Source organism: Durio zibethinus, chromosome 8 (genome assembly GCF_047325235.1).
Source record: "Durio zibethinus cultivar Kanyao isolate XHJ-2024 chromosome 8, ASM4732523v1, whole genome shotgun sequence".
Lineage (NCBI taxonomy): Eukaryota > Viridiplantae > Streptophyta > Magnoliopsida > Malvales > Malvaceae > Durio > Durio zibethinus.
The window spans coordinates 28,236,690-28,253,759 of NC_143169.1; the positions used below are offsets into that span (position 1 = coordinate 28,236,690).

The 17,070-nt window shown below is 41.9% G+C and overlaps 1 non-coding gene and 2 pseudogenes across 1 annotated transcript; all 3 read left to right on the plus strand.

The window, feature by feature from the left end:
- Positions 1–726: 726 nt before the first annotated feature.
- On the plus strand, positions 727–2,584 carry LOC149517818 (18S ribosomal RNA; annotated as a pseudogene).
- A 290-nt stretch (positions 2,585–2,874) lies between these two features.
- LOC149517819 (5.8S ribosomal RNA) lies at positions 2,875–3,030 on the plus strand (annotated as a pseudogene).
- A 227-nt stretch (positions 3,031–3,257) lies between these two features.
- Positions 3,258–6,613, plus strand: LOC149517820 (25S ribosomal RNA). Its single transcript, XR_016344421.1, has one exon. It is a non-coding gene; the product is annotated as a 25S ribosomal RNA (ribosomal RNA).
- The last annotated feature ends 10,457 nt before the right edge of the window (positions 6,614–17,070 follow it).

The window sequence follows — 17,070 nt, forward strand, 5'->3', positions numbered from 1 at the left end:
AGTGGTGCTACAGTTGTGCTTGTTGGTAGGCTCTAAGCTTGATGCATCAAACTATTGACCCATCATCCTTTTCAATCTACCCTTATATGGTCATCATACCTTGGGGGTGCAATTAGGACCCTATGCCGCATATCGAAATCAATGGAAATCAGATGTCTTGCCATCCCTCATCAATCTTATGTCCTTAGGGGCTATGAGTCAGACCTCAATCATGTCTCGTGACCCAATTATGCCATCGTTGCCTATTAGATGACAGGGGCAGTCACGTGGACATTGCTTGTGTTTTTCCCATACCAACCAGTTGTGGCATGGCCTCGTACGTTGTTTCATTTACTTGCTCATCGAATAATAGATTGGATGGGTTATAGACCAGTGTGTGTGGATGTTACCACTTGTAGTAATAGGCATAGGAGTGGTGATATGGTTGTACATGTTGATAGGCTCCAAGCTTGATGCATCAATCTATTGACCCATCATCTATTTCAATCTACCCCTATGTAGTCATCATACCTTGAGGTGCAATTAGGATCCTATGTCGCATACCAAAATCAATGGAAAACAGATGTCTTGCCATCCCTCATCAATCTTATGTCCTTAGGGGATATGAGTCAGAACTCAATCATGCCTTGTGACCCAATTCTGCCACCCAAACCTCCATGGCTACATTGGTGCACTGGTGTTCGATAGTGCTCTTATATGTGGAACATTTTCTAGGGATGGGCTCTCGACCTTGTTCATCTAATGCTATGCATTTTATGTGCTTGGCATGCAAGATGTTTGTGCTCCATGTTGGCTCTCTTCATTGCTTAGTTTGGTGTGTTGAGGCCTATGTGGTGTTATAAACTAATTCAGATTGTGAAACTATGAATGGCTTATTAAATTAGTTATAGTTTATTTGATGGTATCTACTACTTGAATAACCATAGTAATACTAGAGCTAATACGTGCAGAAATCGTAACTTCTAAAAGGGTTGCATTTATTAGATAAAAGGTCGACGCGAGCTTTACCTGTTGTTTTGATCATTCATGAGAACTTGATGGATTGCATGGCCTTTGTGTTGTGCTAGCAATGCATCATTCAAATTTTGTCCTATGAAGTTTCGATGCTAGGGTAATGGCCTACTATGGTGGTGATGGGTGATGGAGAGTTAGGGTTCGATTCTAGAGAGGGAGCTTGAGAAATAGCTACCACATCCAAGAAAGGTAGTAGGAGTAGAAATTACCCAATCTTGACACAGGGAGTTAGTGACAATAAAATAACAACATTGAGCTTTATAAGTCTAGCAATTGGAATGAGTACAATCTAAATCCCTTAGTGAGGATCCATTGGAGGGCAAGTCTGGTGCTAGTAGCCATAGTAATTCTAGCTTTAATATCACAAATTTAAGTTGTTGTAGTTAAAAAGCTCATAGTTAGAGCTAGGGATAAGTCATCTAGTCTGCCTCACAATAAGCATCAATTTACTTGTCCCTACTACTGGCGATGTTCCCTCGGCCTTAACTGGCTGGGTCATTCCTCTAACACTACTACTTTGAAGAAATTAGAGTGCTTAAAGCAGGCCCTTGCTTGTATGCATTAGCATGGGATAACATCATAGGATTTTGGTCCTATTGTGTTAGCCTTCGAGATCAGAGTAATGATTAACGAAGACAATTAGGGGCATTTGTATGTCATAGTCAAAGGTGAAATTCTTGGATTTATAAGAGACAAACAACTACAAAAACATTTACCAAGGATATTTTTATTAATCAAGAATGCAAGTTGGGGGCTAGAACACGATCGGATACCATCCTGTCTCTACCATAAATTATGTTGACCAGGGATCAATGAATGTTAATTTAAGACTCTTTTGGTACCTTATGAGAAATCAAAGTCTTTAGGTTTCAGGGGGAATATGGTCGCAGGGCTAAAACTTAAAGGAATTGATAGAAGGGTACCACTAGGAGTGGAGCCTATAGCTTAATTTCACTCAACACAGGGAAACTTACTTGGTCTACACATAGCAAGGATTGACAGATTGAGAGCTTTTTCTTGATTCTATGGGTGGTGTTGCATGGCCATTTTTAGTTGGTAAAGTGATTTGTCTAGTTAATTCTATTAATGAACAAGATCTCAACCTACTAACTAGCTACACGGAGGTGATTCTTCATGGCTAGCTTCTTAAAGGGACTATGGCCATTTAGGCCAAGGAAGTTTAAGGGAATAATAGATCTATGACACCTATAGATGTTCTAGGTTGCTTATACACTACACTGATGTATTGACCAAGTCTATAGCCTTGGTTGATAGGCTCAGGTAATCTTTGAAATTTCATCGTGATGAAGATAGATCATTGCAATTGTTAGTCTTCAACAAGAAATTTCTAGTAAGCATGAGTCTTCAGCTCATGTTGATTATGTCCTTGCCCTTTGTGCACACCGCCTATCATTATTACCATTTGAATGGTCCGATGAAGTGTTTGGATTATGGTGATATGGATGGCTCGTTGCTAGAAATGTTGTAAGAAGTCCATTAAACCTTATCATTTAGAGGAAGGAGAAGTCGTAATAAGGCTTTCATAGGTGAAACTATAAAAGGATCATTGTCAAAACCTACTCAACAAATGACCTGCAAATGCATTAATGAAACATCTAGGGATGAGGGTGCCTTTATGTCCTAAGCCTCTTTTAGCCTCGTACATGTGCAACAGTTGATTCATCTTGCCTTGTAAGTGGGTGACACAATTGGTATCATTGCCTGTGGTTGAATAATGAACCCCTAATATAAATCACACTAAGGAACCCTAATGAAAAGGAGCGTGTGTGCCATTGCCATCACATTTGCGATGTGTGTGAGGGTGACACCATGACTCTTTCTATCATGAAAAACCAAAATGACTATTTGTAATAGATATCTTGGCTCTCTCATTAATGAAAAATGTAGTAAAATGCGATACTTGGTGTGAATTACAGAATCCCATGAATTATTGAATCTTTGAATGCAAGTCGCTCCGTATTCCATTAGGCTAAGGGCATGTCTACCTGGGTGCCATACATTGTTGCCTTTCTACCTCTTACCTATTGGGCATTTGGTTAAGGGGTAAACAATGACCTTCCATGATCTTGTCGATCATGGTTGGCCCAAAAGTGAGTACTTGGCAATGATAACACCAACTATCAGTGGTAAAGCTCTCAATGTGCCTCATCTTCTGTGACATGCACTCATTGTTTATTTGGACCCCATCAGGCCCTTGTATCACTCGATCAATGCTTGCATCACCACCCCAGGTCAAGTGTGATTACCCACTATGTTTAAGCATATCAATAAGTGGTGGAAAAGAAACTTACCAAGATTCACCTTGTAGTGGCAAGCAAACTAAGAAGAGCCTAGCTTGAGAATTGGGCACCCCTAGCATTCTAATTGTAGTCTAGAGAAGCATCTTTAATGGCAGACTAGGCCTAAGTCCCCTGAAAAGGGGGCACCAAAAAAGGTAAGAGCCCTATTGTGCCTGGACCATGTCCCACAATGAGGTGTAGTTTGTGAGTCAAGTTGTTTGGGAATGTAACCCAAATCGAGCAATAAATTCTATCTAAGGCTAAATGCAGGTGAGTGACTGATAGCAAAAAGGTACCATAGAGGAAAGATGAAAAGGTCTTTGGAAAGAGATTCAAATAGTGCTTGAAATTGTTATGAGGGAAGTAAATGGGGGCTAGCTATGCACCTTGGTTAGACATAGAGTGACGACAGTCGATTTATAGATTGGCTCGAAGCATGGACTGATGTGGGTCATGGTGGCGGCCTAAGCTTGGGCTTTCGATATGCCTATGGAGATGTCATTTTTGTAATTATAGAATGCAACACAAGTCATCTCAGTGTGCCTTGGCACTTACATGCTCTCGACATTGGCCTATAGGCTATTCATCCAGCTTATCTTGAAACATGAACCAAGGAGTTTGACATGTGTGCAAGTCAACAAGCTAAAAAACCCATAAGGTGCAAGGAAGCTAATTGGTAAGATCCCTCATGGGTGCACCACTGACTGACCTTGATCTTCTGAGAAGGGTTCGAGTGTAAGCATGCCTGTTGGGATCGAAAAGATGGTGAACTATGCTTGAGTAGGGTAAAGCTAGAGGAAACTCTTATGGAGGCCTATAGTGATATTAACATGCAAATCATTTGTCTGACTTGGGTTTAGGGGTGAAAGACTAATCAAACCATCTAGTAGCTAGTTCCTTCTGAAGTTTCCTTCAAGATAGCTGGAGCCCTTAGCAAGTTCTATTGGGTCAAGCCAATGATTAGAGGCATCAAGGGTGCAATGCCTTTAACCTACTCTTAAACTTTAAATAGGTAGGATGGTGAAGCTACTTCATTGAGCCGTGCCATAGAATTGAGAGCTCTAAGTGGACCATTTTTGGTAAGCAAAACTGGCAATAAGGGATGAACTAGAAGCTGAGTTATGGTGCCCAACTGTGTGATAACCTAGAACCCATAAAGGGTGATGGTCGATTAAGACAGTAGCATAAGGGTCATGAAAGTTGAAATCCTCTGAGTGTGTAACAACTTACCTATCAAATCAACTAGCCTAAAAAATGGATGGCATTTAAATGTGTGACCTATACACAACTATCAGGGCAAGGGCAAGGGCAAAGGTCGGGCCCCAATGAGTAGAAAGGCATGGTGCTCACTGCAAAACTTGGGGCATGAGCCCCGTGGAGTAGCCTCGGTGTAGATCTTAGTGGTAGTAGCAAATATTCAAATGAGAACATTGAATGCTAAAAAGGGGAAAAGTTCCATGTGAATTGCACTTGCACATGGGTTAGTCGATCCTAAGAGATGGGGAAAGCACATTTGATAGTGTGTCTAATGTGAGCTTTAAAAGGAAATCGAGTTAAAATTCTTGAACCAGGATGCATAGGCTGACGGCAATATTAGGTAGTCTAAAGGTGTTGAAAAGGGCCTTAGGAAGAGTTATCTTTTCTATCTATGGCCTACCCACCCTAGGAATGGCTCAACTTAAGGTAGGGTCCAGCAATCAAAAGAGCATCACATGTCACCCTTGAAAATTTGGAGGACCGAGTGCCCTCCATGCTCGATCATATTCATAATTGCATCACTCTTTAAGGAGAATAGCCTCTAGTCAATGGAACAATGTAGGCACGGGAAATCGGCAAAATGGATCCATAACCTCAAGAAAAGGATTGGCTTTAAGGGCCAGGCACGGGGTCTTAATCCCAAACTCATCGGCTGTCGATGCACTACTCGAGCTGCTCTCTTGGCAACAGTGTGTACCGATCAAGAATGGACTTGGAAAGGTTTCCTTGAGGGCTTTCCCTAGGCAATGAATAGTCGACTCATAATTGATATGGATAAGGGGAATGTAACTATTTAATTAAAACAAAGCATTACAACGGTCGCTACGAATACTCATGCAATGTGATTTCTACCCAATGCTCTAAATGTCAAAGTGAAAAACTCAACCAAGTGAAGGTAAATGACAAGACTAACTATGACTTTCTTATGGTAGCCAAATGCCTCGTCATCTAATTAGTGAGCACATGAATGGATTAACACAATTCCCATTGTCCTTGTCTACTATCCAATGAAACCACAATCAAAGGAATGGGCTTGGTAGAATCAGTAGGGAAAGAAGACCCTATTCAGCTTGACTCTAGTCCAACCTTTTGAAATGAATTGAAAGGTGTAGGATAAGTGGAAGCCTTAAGTCAAAATTGAAATACCATAACTTTTAACATTATTTTACTTATTCCATGAATCAAAGGCAGGGCAAAACCCCTTCTATTTGGTCTAAGACTAACCTTGATCGATTGATTATGGTAAAAGACATTGTCAGGTGGGGAGTTTGGCTAGGGTAGCACATCTATTAAAAGATAATGCAGGTGTCCTAAGATGAGCTCAACGAGAATAGAAATCTCATATGGAACAAAAGGATAAAAGCTCGTTTGATTTTGATTTCCAGTATGAATAAACTATGAAAGTGTGGCCTATTAATCTCATAGACCTTCAGAATTTGAAGCTAGAGTTGTCAAAAAAGTTATTAGAAGGATAACTGGCTTATGGTAGACAAGTGTTCATAGTGATGTTGCTTTTTTATCCTTCAATGTTGGCTTTTCCTATCATTGTGAAGTAAAATTCACCAAGTGTTGGATTGTTCACCCACCAATAAGGAATGTGAGCTACGTTTACACCGTAATGAGATAGGTTAGTTTTACCATACTAATGGCAGTGTCACAATAATAATTCAACCTAATATGAGAAGAACTGTTGATTCACGCATTTGGTTGTCCCACTTGGTTGAAAAGCTAGTGGCATGAAGCTACCATTTGCTTGATTATGAATGAATGCCTCTACATTAGAATCTAGGTTAGAAGGGACACATGCATCTATCACCCAACTATCGACTAGTAGTAGGGGCCTATGCCTTGAAGGGCACATGTCATAGGTGTAGCACCCATAGCAAACAAGCCATACAAGCTTCCTTAGAGCTTAATTCCCATCGAGTGGTGGGAAAAATCCTTTGCAGATGACTTAAATACACGATAGGGTATTGTAAGTGGCAAAGTGGCCTTGTTGCCATGATCCACTGAGATTCAACCTTTTTGTTGCTTTGATTCACCCCTTCCCCCACCATAGCCACTGAAGTCCTCTCACTTTATTTTTATTTTCACCACACCTCACTAGGGTTGGGGATGAATGGTGTTCTCCATTGCAATTGATTTAGTTAGGTGATGATGTCCCCTCCTTCAGCATACAAGTAAACAATAATTGAATGCTCTTGGTATTTGTTACAGTGATGGGCTCATTTTTGGTACAGGCACTTGCTCGAACTCCATCGGCATATGCTAGCCCCAATGTAGGTTATTACTTCAAGGACTATCGATAGCATTTGGCCCTTGGTTGGTGCAGGCAATCACATCCAACACCATCTGTAGATGCTGGCCCCTAGGTGTGAGATGTTACCTTAGACACCAAAGCTAGATGCTGGCACTTGCCTCGACCATCATTGATATAAGTGGGCCTTTGTTATGGGTTGTTGCCTTAAACACCTCTTTGGTAAATGCTGAAACATGGTGTAGCATGTACACCATAAACCTCCCACCCAAGGCACTTATTTGCCCTTCGATTACCATTGACACTAAATGATGCTTGGTGAATGGGTTATAGGCTCCAATCCCCATCTGCCTAAGTCAGCCTACAAAACTCAAGTACTCAGCATAATTCTAGCCTATCAAAGATTGTGTTGCTATGTTAGGCCTTCTAGAAGCCTTCAAATATGATCCTCTTAGGACTGTGTTCAAGTGGGTCCACATCTAGGTATGACCATTCACCCCTACCTTGGCCTGACCATGCACTCACATCTCAGTCATCAATGCCTATACTTGGTTTTGACCATGTGCCTATGCATCATTCAGCCATGCCCGCACCTGGGCATGGCTTAATTTTGCCAAATTTAAACACTATGTATGAGCCTTTGGAGTCTTGATCACTGCTCATACCACTGTTCTATGCTAGTTCCTCATGACTTAGGCCTCCTATAGGCCTTAAGGCTTGGTCCCCCTAATTGTTGTACCTTGTCTCGCTAGAACTCAAACTGTTCCTTAACTTGGAGAGAACTCTTGGGCTAGGACCAACTTGTTGATCGTGACACATGCACATAACTCAACCATCATCGAGACAAGTTGGCCCTTGGTCTTAGTGCATTCTTCAACCATCATCGACAAATGTTGGCCTTTGTGTAGGTAGTTCCCCCAAACACCATTGCAATATGCTGGGCCATGCACTATGCAAGGGTATCCTGTGCCCGAGCCATGCACCATGTACACCATTACCAGGTAGTAGGTAGGGTCAAGCACATATTCATATTTCTACTATCCTAATGGCATTTTTATGGCTTGTAAATAAATATAGGCACTCACCAATGCCCACACCAAGGCCAAGCTCAATTTTGCTAAACATTAACTCCATACCTGAGCCTCCAGAGTCTTGATCACTACCCATACCACTGTTCTGGGTTGGTTCCTTATGACTTGTGCCTCCTATAGGCCTCAAGGCTTGGTCCCCCTAATTGTTGACAACTATCCCGCTAGAACTAGAACTGCTCCATGACTTAGAAAAAATCCTTAGGCTTGGACCAGCTTGTAGATCGTGACACATGCACAGGCCTCGACCACTATTGGTTGGCCATTGGTCTCGGCACATGTTTTGACCACCATCAGCACATGTTGGGCTGTGTACCATGTGCGAGTATCCTGGACCCAAGCCATGTACCTTTCATACCATGATCAAGCAGTAGCTGGGTTCAAGCACATCTTCATATTTTTACTATGCCAATGCCATTTTTATGGCTTGTAAATTCATATAAGCACTCACCAGTAACCACATTTAGGCCTAGCTCAATTTTGCCAAACATGAACACTGTGCCTAAGCCTATAGAGTCTTGAACACTACCCATACCATTGTTCTACGCTAGTTCCTTGTGACTTAGGCCTCATTAAGCCTCAAGGCCTGGTCTCCATGTCTATTAGACCATGTCCCATAAGAATAAGGATTGCTCCTCTACTAAAAAAGAACCCTTGGACCTAGACTACCTTGTACACCATGACACATGCACATGACTCAACCACCATCGGATAAGTTAGCCCTTGGTTTTAGTAAATGCTTTGATCACCATTGGCACATGCTAGCCTTTTGTGTGGAAAATTTTCTTGAGCACCAATAACACATGCTACATTATACACTACATGTAGGTATCTTGGGCTTGGGCCATGCAACAAGTGCACCATGATCGGGTAGTAGGTGGGTTTAGAAGCATCTTCATATTTTTGTCATGCCAATGTCATTTTTATTGCTTGTAAATTCATATAAGCTCTCACCAACATTCACACCTAGGCCTGGCTCAATTCTGCTAAACATGAACACCATGCCTGAGCCTCTGGAGTCTTGATCACTACCCATACCACTATTCTAGGTTAGTTCCCTATGACTTGGGCCTTTAGTAGGCCTCAAGGCTTGGTGATTTTGGCTGTTGGACCCTATGTTGATAGGAATTGAACTACTCCTTGACTTGGAGAAAACCCTTAGGCCTGGACTAGCTTACGAACTGTGACACATGCACATGCCTTGACCACTATTAGGACATGTTGGCCCTTGGTCTCGGCACATGCTTTGACCATGTACACCACGTGTTGGTGTCTTGGGCCTAGACTACGCACTATGTGCACCACGACTAGGTGGTAGGTGGGTTTAGGCACATCTTTATATTTCTACCGTACCAATAACATTTTTATGGCCTGTAAATTCATATCAACACTCACCAATGCCCACACCTAGGCTTGGCTCAATTCTGCCAAATAAGAATGCCATGTATGAGCCTCTAGAGTCTTAATCACTACCCATACCACTATTTTGGGCTAGTTCACTGCAACCTGCACCTCTTGTAGGCCTTAAGACTTGGTCCTCTGGCTACCGAACCTTGTCCCACTAAAACTAGAACTGCTCAACTTGAAGATAACCTTTAGGCTAGACCAGCTTGCGAACTATGACACATGTGCATGCCTCGACCACTATTAGGACATGTTCACCCTTGGTCTTGGCACATGCTTTGACCACCATTAGCACATGCAGGGCTATGCACCACATGCAGGTATCCTAGGCTTGAGCCATGCACTATGCACACCATAATTGAGCAATAGGTGGGTTCATGCACATTTTCATATTTCTACCATGCTAATGCCATTTTTATGGCTTGTAAATTCATATAAGCACTTATTAATGCCTAAATCTGGGACTGGTTTAATTTGACTAAACATGAACACTGTGCCTAAGCCTCTAGAGTCTTGATCACTGCCCATACCACTATTCTCAACTAGCTCTTTGTGACCTAGGCCTTAAGGCCTTGTCTCTTGGGCTATTGGACCCTATCCTACTAGAACTGGAACTGTTCCTCAGCTTGAAAAGAACCCTTAGGCTTGGACCATCTTATGGATTGTGACACATGCACATGCCTCGACTACCATTAGGATATGTTAGCTTTGGTCTTAGCATATGCTTCGATCACCATTGGCACATGCTGACCCTTTGTACCGGTAGTCCCCTCAAACACCATCAGCATATGCTAGGCTATGCACCATGCATGGGTATCCTGGGCCTAGGTTGTGAACCACACACACTATGGCTGTGCAACGGGTGGTTTAGGCACATTTTCATATTTTTGCCATGCCAATGCTATTTTTATCGCTTGTAAACTCATATAAGCATCACCAGTGCCCGCACCTAGGCTTGGCTCAATTTTGTCAAACATGAATACTATGCCTGAGCTTTTGGAGTCTTGATCATAGTCCATAGCCTCATTTTTGGTTAATTTTTCATGACCTAGGCCTTTAGTAGGCCTCAAGGCCTAGTCTTCTTGGCTGTCAGACCTTATCCCACTAGAATTAGAGCTATTTCTCAACTTAAAAAGAACCCTCAAGCCTAGACTAGCTTGCAAACCATGACACATGCACATTCCTTCACCACTATTGGCACCCAATGACCTTCAGTGCATGCACATGCCTCAACCACCATCGAGACATGTTGGCCCTTGGTCTCAGCCTATGTGTCAACCACCATTGGCACATGTTGGCCCTTTATGCGAGTAATTCCCACAAACACGATCAACACATATTAGGTTGCATGGTACATACAGGTATCCTCAGCTCAAGTCACACACCATGTGCACCATGATCGATCGGTAGGTGGGTTCAGGTACATATTCATATTTCTACCAAGCTAATGCCATTTTTTATCTTGTAAATTCATATAAGCACTAACCAGTGCTTGTACTTAGGCCTGGCTAAATTTTCCCATACCTTAACATCGTGCCTAAGCCTTTGGATTCTTGATCAATCCTTATACCACTATTTTGGGCTAGTTCCCAATGACTTGGGCTTTTAGTATACCACAAGGCCTAGTCCCCCTGGCTGTCAAACCCTATCCCACTAGAATTGGAACTGCTTCTTGACCTAGAGAGAACCCTTAGGCCTAGATCAGTTTGCAAACCATGACATATACGCATTCTTCGACCACCATTGGCACCCAATGACCCTCATTGCATGCACATACCTCAACCATCATCGAGACATGTCGGCCCTTGGTCTCGACCCACATGTCAACCACCATTGGCCACGTTGGCCCTTGATGGGGGTTGTTACCTTGACACTATTGCCAAATGTTGGCACTTAGTGCGACTTAGGTACCTAACCCTTGCACCACTCTTTTATCCCTCCTAAAGCACTTGTTTGCCCTTAGAGTGCCATAGACACAAAATGATGCTTGGTGCATGTGTGGTAGGCTCAATCTTATGCCAAACTTCATGTGGCCTTAGACAGGGAATTGACTTTGTGTGCCTGAGTCAGCCTATGAAACTAAAGTGCTCAGCATAATTCTAGCTTATCAAAGATTGTGCTACAATATTAGGCCTTCTAAAAGCCCTAAATCTAATTTGCCTAAGACTATGTTTAGGCATGCTTGCACCTAGGTCTGACCTGCACCCATACCTTGATCATCAGTGCCCTTACCTAGGTCTAACTGTGTGCCCACACATCACTTACCAACACTCGCACTTAGGTTTGACTCAATTTTGCCAAACCTGAATACCATGCCTGAACCTCTGGAGCCTTGATCATTGCCTATACCATTATTCTATGCTAGTTTCCCATGACCTAAGCCTCTAGTATACCTCAAGGCTTGGTCCTCCTGGCTGTCAAACCCTATTGCACTAGAACTGGAATTGCTCTTTGACTCAAAAAGAACCTTTGGCTTGGATAACTTGTAGACTTTGACACAAGAACATGCCTTGACCACCATTAGTGCATGTGTTACACCCTACATAAGCACTATTTAGACCAAGGCCCCAGCACCGATGCGTGAAGGCCAGACCATCGCTCAAACACCAGTCCACGAGAGTTACCTAATGCTGAGCTTGAGGACCATTTAAGGGAAGCTTTTTGAAAGCCTAAAAAAGATGGTGCGGGCACTATAGGTGTAAAGTCTCTAGATAAGCTTGGACATAGGTCAGGTGTATGGGTGCAAAACCTTTTAGAAGAGCTAGATACAAAATTTGGTATGGTTACTATAGCACCAAGTAGGGAAGCTTTTGGAAGGTCTGAGGCATAGGCATTCTATGAGAGAGCTTAGAACCTTCTAGACCTGGTGTGCCACAAAATGTTTAGAGCTAGCTCCTTTTTAAAAATTCCCTAACTGACCTTGTATGTGTCTAGAGGCCTTGGAACCCTTTAAAATGTATATAGGATTCACACACTTGGCTCCTTAGTGATCACATAAGCCATTGCGGATCAAGTATAAATAAAGGTGGCCCTTTCCCTATAGAACCAACTCATGAGCTAGTGAACTTGTGAACCAAAAAAGCTTTTCAAGCACATTTGTACATAAGCCACATTGTTACAGTGATAGAAAGGTTCTTGGGTTCTTTCACTAGTGCCTTCTTAGTGTGCCATGGTGTTTGATTGTCTTTAGGGTCCAACTAGTCCTTGGTGAATGGCACACTCTTTCAACCCGATTAAAGGTTAATTTAGGCATATATGGATGGTAGTTTTTGCCTAAGGCCACATGGTTACAAGGCTTAAGATGAAAGCCTATGACAATTGGTATTAGAGCACAGTTTGGTTTGTGATCTTGATCTAAGACAATGTCTACTTCCAAGATAAGCCACCAACATGCTAAGGGGCAAAAGGCTCATAAGACACACACTATTAGGAAAGGCATGAAAGGTACTAGTAAGGACATGATCCCAGCCTCTAATGCTTAATTAGCCAAGGTGGAGTTAGTCGTGGTTGAAATACAAGACAAGCACAAAGACCAAATGGAGGAATTAGTCTTAGCTAGAAAGGAGATCATGGAAGAGTTAAGGCAAACTCTTTTTAAAGAGATTAAAAGCCTCACCCATAAGAACTCTACCCTAGAGGCCCTAGTCAAGGCCATGAGGAAAGAGATGGAGTAGCTCAAGAAGAGGCTCTCCACATGTGAGGTAGCCATACCGGAGGCATACTCATAATAACTCCTAGGACTAGGGTGAAAGTTCCTAAGTCAAACAAGTTTAAGGGCACATGGTTTGCAAAGGACATAGATAACATTTTATAGGGCATGAAGTAGTATTTGCATGCAATGGGCATCAAGGAAGATGCTACTAAGGTAACCACTACCTTTATGTATCTTATAGATATCACATTTCTATAGTGGTGTCATTGGTCCAAGAAGGCCAAGCATAGGGTTGCTACCATTGAAACATGGGAAGAGCACCAAAAGGAGTTTAAGCAATAGTTTTACCCATAATAGGCTGTGGAGAAGGCATGTACCAAGCTATAGTGGCTTACCCAATGTGGAAAAGTGTGGGACTATGTTTGAGAGTTTTCAAAACTCATGCCCCAACTGCCCAACCATGGGGAGGATAAGGCCCTTTTCACATTTATGGATGGGCTCAAGCCATGGGCTAAGTAAGAGCTAAGGAAGATGGGTGTCCAAGACCTTGCCTAAGCCATGACAGCCATCGAATCCTTCGTGAAATTCAAGAAAGAGGACAAGTCTAAGTTTTCCATGCCCAAAGGCAAAAGCAAAGGCAAAGGTGAGTGAGACAAGAAGAAAGATAAATAACCAATGACCAAGGATGGACCCATGACCTATTTTCTTTGTGATGGTCAATACTAAACCAAAGACTATCCCAATAGAGCCAAACTCGTGGCCATTATCAAGGGGTATGAGGAGCAACTCAAGAATGAGGGACTGAAGCTTGGTTTGATCATGCTAAGTTCTATCTTGGCAAATAAGGGGCACAAGAGAAAATGGCTCATGTTCACCAAAATATCAGTTATGGGCAAGCGCTTGAATGCCCTAGTAGACATAGGTGCATCTAATCTTTTCATGTTTGAAAAAGTGGCAAAAAGACTGGGGCTTAAGGTTAATAAAAGAGCTAGATGGATTAAGACCATTAACTTCGAAGAGGTTTTGATCATGGGTTGGCACAAAGAGTCACGTTACAACTTGGTGCATGGAAAAAGAAGGAATCCATCAAGGTAAACCCTCTTGATGACTCTAATTTTATTATTGATTTAGATTTCCTTGATAGGATCAATACACTCCTTGTTCCCTTCGCCAACTACATTTGCATCTTTGACCATCGATGCCAATGCATTATCTTAGTGAAATTAGAGCAAGGGACTAGAACCAAGGTACTATCACCCATCTAGCTTGCCAAGGGTATGTGAAAAGACAACATCGCCTTAGAGGTGCTAAAGGTGTTTAAGTCATTCAAGGATGTAATACCTATAGAACTGCCAAGAGTCTACCACCTAAGTGAGAGGTAGACCACAAGATCAAGCTAGTTCTTGATGCCAAGCTACTAGCCTAAGCCCCATATAGGATGTCACCTTCAGAGCTAGAAGAGCTAAAAAAATAACTCAAAGAGCTTTTAGATGCAAGGTTCATCAAGCCCTTTAAAGCTTCATATGGTGTACTAGTCCTATTTTAGTAGAAGCACATGAGTCTTTATGAATGTGCATCAACTACCAGGTGCTTAACAAGCTTACAATGAAAAACAAGTATGCCATTCCCTTCATTGCTGACTTATTTAACTAGCTAGAAGAAGCATAATGGTTCATCAAGCTAGATCTAAAATTGGGATACTATCAAGTAAGGATAGTCAAAGTTAATGAATAGAAGACACAAATATGAGTTCCTAGTCATGCCTTTTCAGTTTGATGAATGCACCCATGACATTCTGCATGCTGATGAACAAGGTACTACAACCTTTCCTTGACCAATTTATTGTTGTATACCTTGATTATATTGTTATCTATAGCTGAACACTCGAAGAGCATGTGGATCACTTGTGGTAGGTGTTCCAAGTACAAATAAACTATATGTAAAGAAGGAAAATGTACATTCACCTAGTATGAGGTCTCATTTTTAGGCCATATTATGGAAAATGGCTGGATTTGGATAAATGTTGACAAAGTCCATGCAATCCAATAGTGGAAGTTGCTAACCAACGTCATAGAGTTACAGTCATTCCTTGGTCCAACAAGTTGCTATCAATACTTCATAAAGGGGTATTAATCCATTACAGCACCCTTGATCGACATACACAAGAAAGGACAAGTTTAGGAATAGAGTCTTAAGAGCCAAGAGGCCTTCGATCACTTAAAGTAAGCTATCACACCAAGCCATATAAGGTACACACTAATGCATCCGACTTTGTTATTGGAGGTGTGTTGCTGTAAGATCGGCACACAATTGCCTTCGAGAGTAGAATACTCAATGAGACTAAACATTAATATATGGTCTAAAAGAAAGAGACAATTATCATGGTGCATCACTTGTGCACATGGAGGCATTACTTGTTGGGAAGTAAGTTCATGGTGATAACCTACAATGTGGTGACCAACTGCTTCTAAAATAAAGAAAAGCTTACTCTCAAACAAGCACGTTTACAAGACTTCCTAGCTGAGTTTGATTTTACCATGAGTACAAGCCAGGAAAGGCCAATGTCATGGCTGATGCACTTAGCTAGATGGTTGAACTAGTAGCAATCAATAGGCTAGATGGTTTTTTGGTGGCATATATCAAAGAGGGGTTGACCGAAGACCCCACAGCCTAAACCTTGATCGAGTACATGAAGCAAGTGAAGACTAGATAATTTTAGCTTGAAAGTGATATACTCTACACCATGAAAAACTAACTTTTTTTCCCATAATTCAACAAGCTATGAAAAGAAGTCTTAAAAGAGTGTCATAACTCATGATGAATAGGCCATCCAGGTGTGCACTGCACCTTAGCCCTTGTTGAAGATCGATACTATTGACCTAGGATAAAGGATGATGTGGAGGCATATGTCAGAACTTGTCTTATGTGCCAAGAAGACAAGATATGACAAAAGTCCCCCACCAACCTCTTAGAACCACTATTGGTTCTTAAGCACCCATGGAAAAATGTCTCCATAGACTTCATTATTGGACTACCTAAGCTAGATTTGTGTGGTAGCATCTTTCTAGTGGTGGATTGGTTCTCCAAGAATGGAACCTTCATTCTAACAACTAAAGAGTGCCCAGTGGAGGAAGTAACCCTATTGTTCTTTAAGAACCTAGTCAACTATTGGGTGTTCCTCAATCCATCATTAGTGATCGAGATGGTCAATTTATGGGCAAGTTCTAAAGTGAATTGGTCAGGCTCCTAGGGTCAGACTTGAGGTTTTCCACCATTGTGCACCCTCAAATGGATGGGCAAATTGAGAAGGTTAATGCCTTATTAAAAGTGTACCTCTAGCACTATGTTAATGCCTCCTAACGAGACTGGCCTAACCTGTTGGATATAGCTCAATTCTCATACAATTTTTAGTGAAACGAGGCTATGAATCAAAGTCCTTTTGAGATTATGATCAAATAATAGCCATGTACATCTAGTGCTATTGCCTCAGGGTACATAAGATCGAACCCAACCACTTACAAATTTGGTAGGGCATGGCAAGAATAAGTGGATCAAGCCTAAGTGTGTCTAGATAAGGTAGCAAAGTGATTAAAAAAGTAGGATGATCGAAAGTGATGGGACATGTAGTATCAAGTAATGGACTTGGAACTAGTCAAGCTACACTTGGTGCTATGGTATCTAGGGATGTAGAAGAGGCTTACTTATAGGTACAAAGGTCCTTCCAAAGTTCTAAAGTGAATAGGCAAGGATGCATACAAGCTTGAGCTTCCTCCGAGGCTTATGGTACATTTAGGGTTTGATGTAAGTATGCTTAAGCCCAAGCACAATAACTTGGATAATCCTTCTTAAAGCTAATCAAAGAGAGCACCAGTAGGCATTAAGGCCCCGTATGATTGAAAGGTTGAGCATAACTTAGCCAATTGTGAAGCAACACATGCCTAAGCATGAGTACTTAGTACAATGGAGAGGCCAGTTGGATAGTGAGATAAGCTAGGAGCTAGCTAAGGCATTGTGGTAGTTCTAAGATCAGATTGACAAGTTTCATGAAGAAGACATGATGAAAGCATTAACAGAATAGATAAAAGAGAATGTCACACC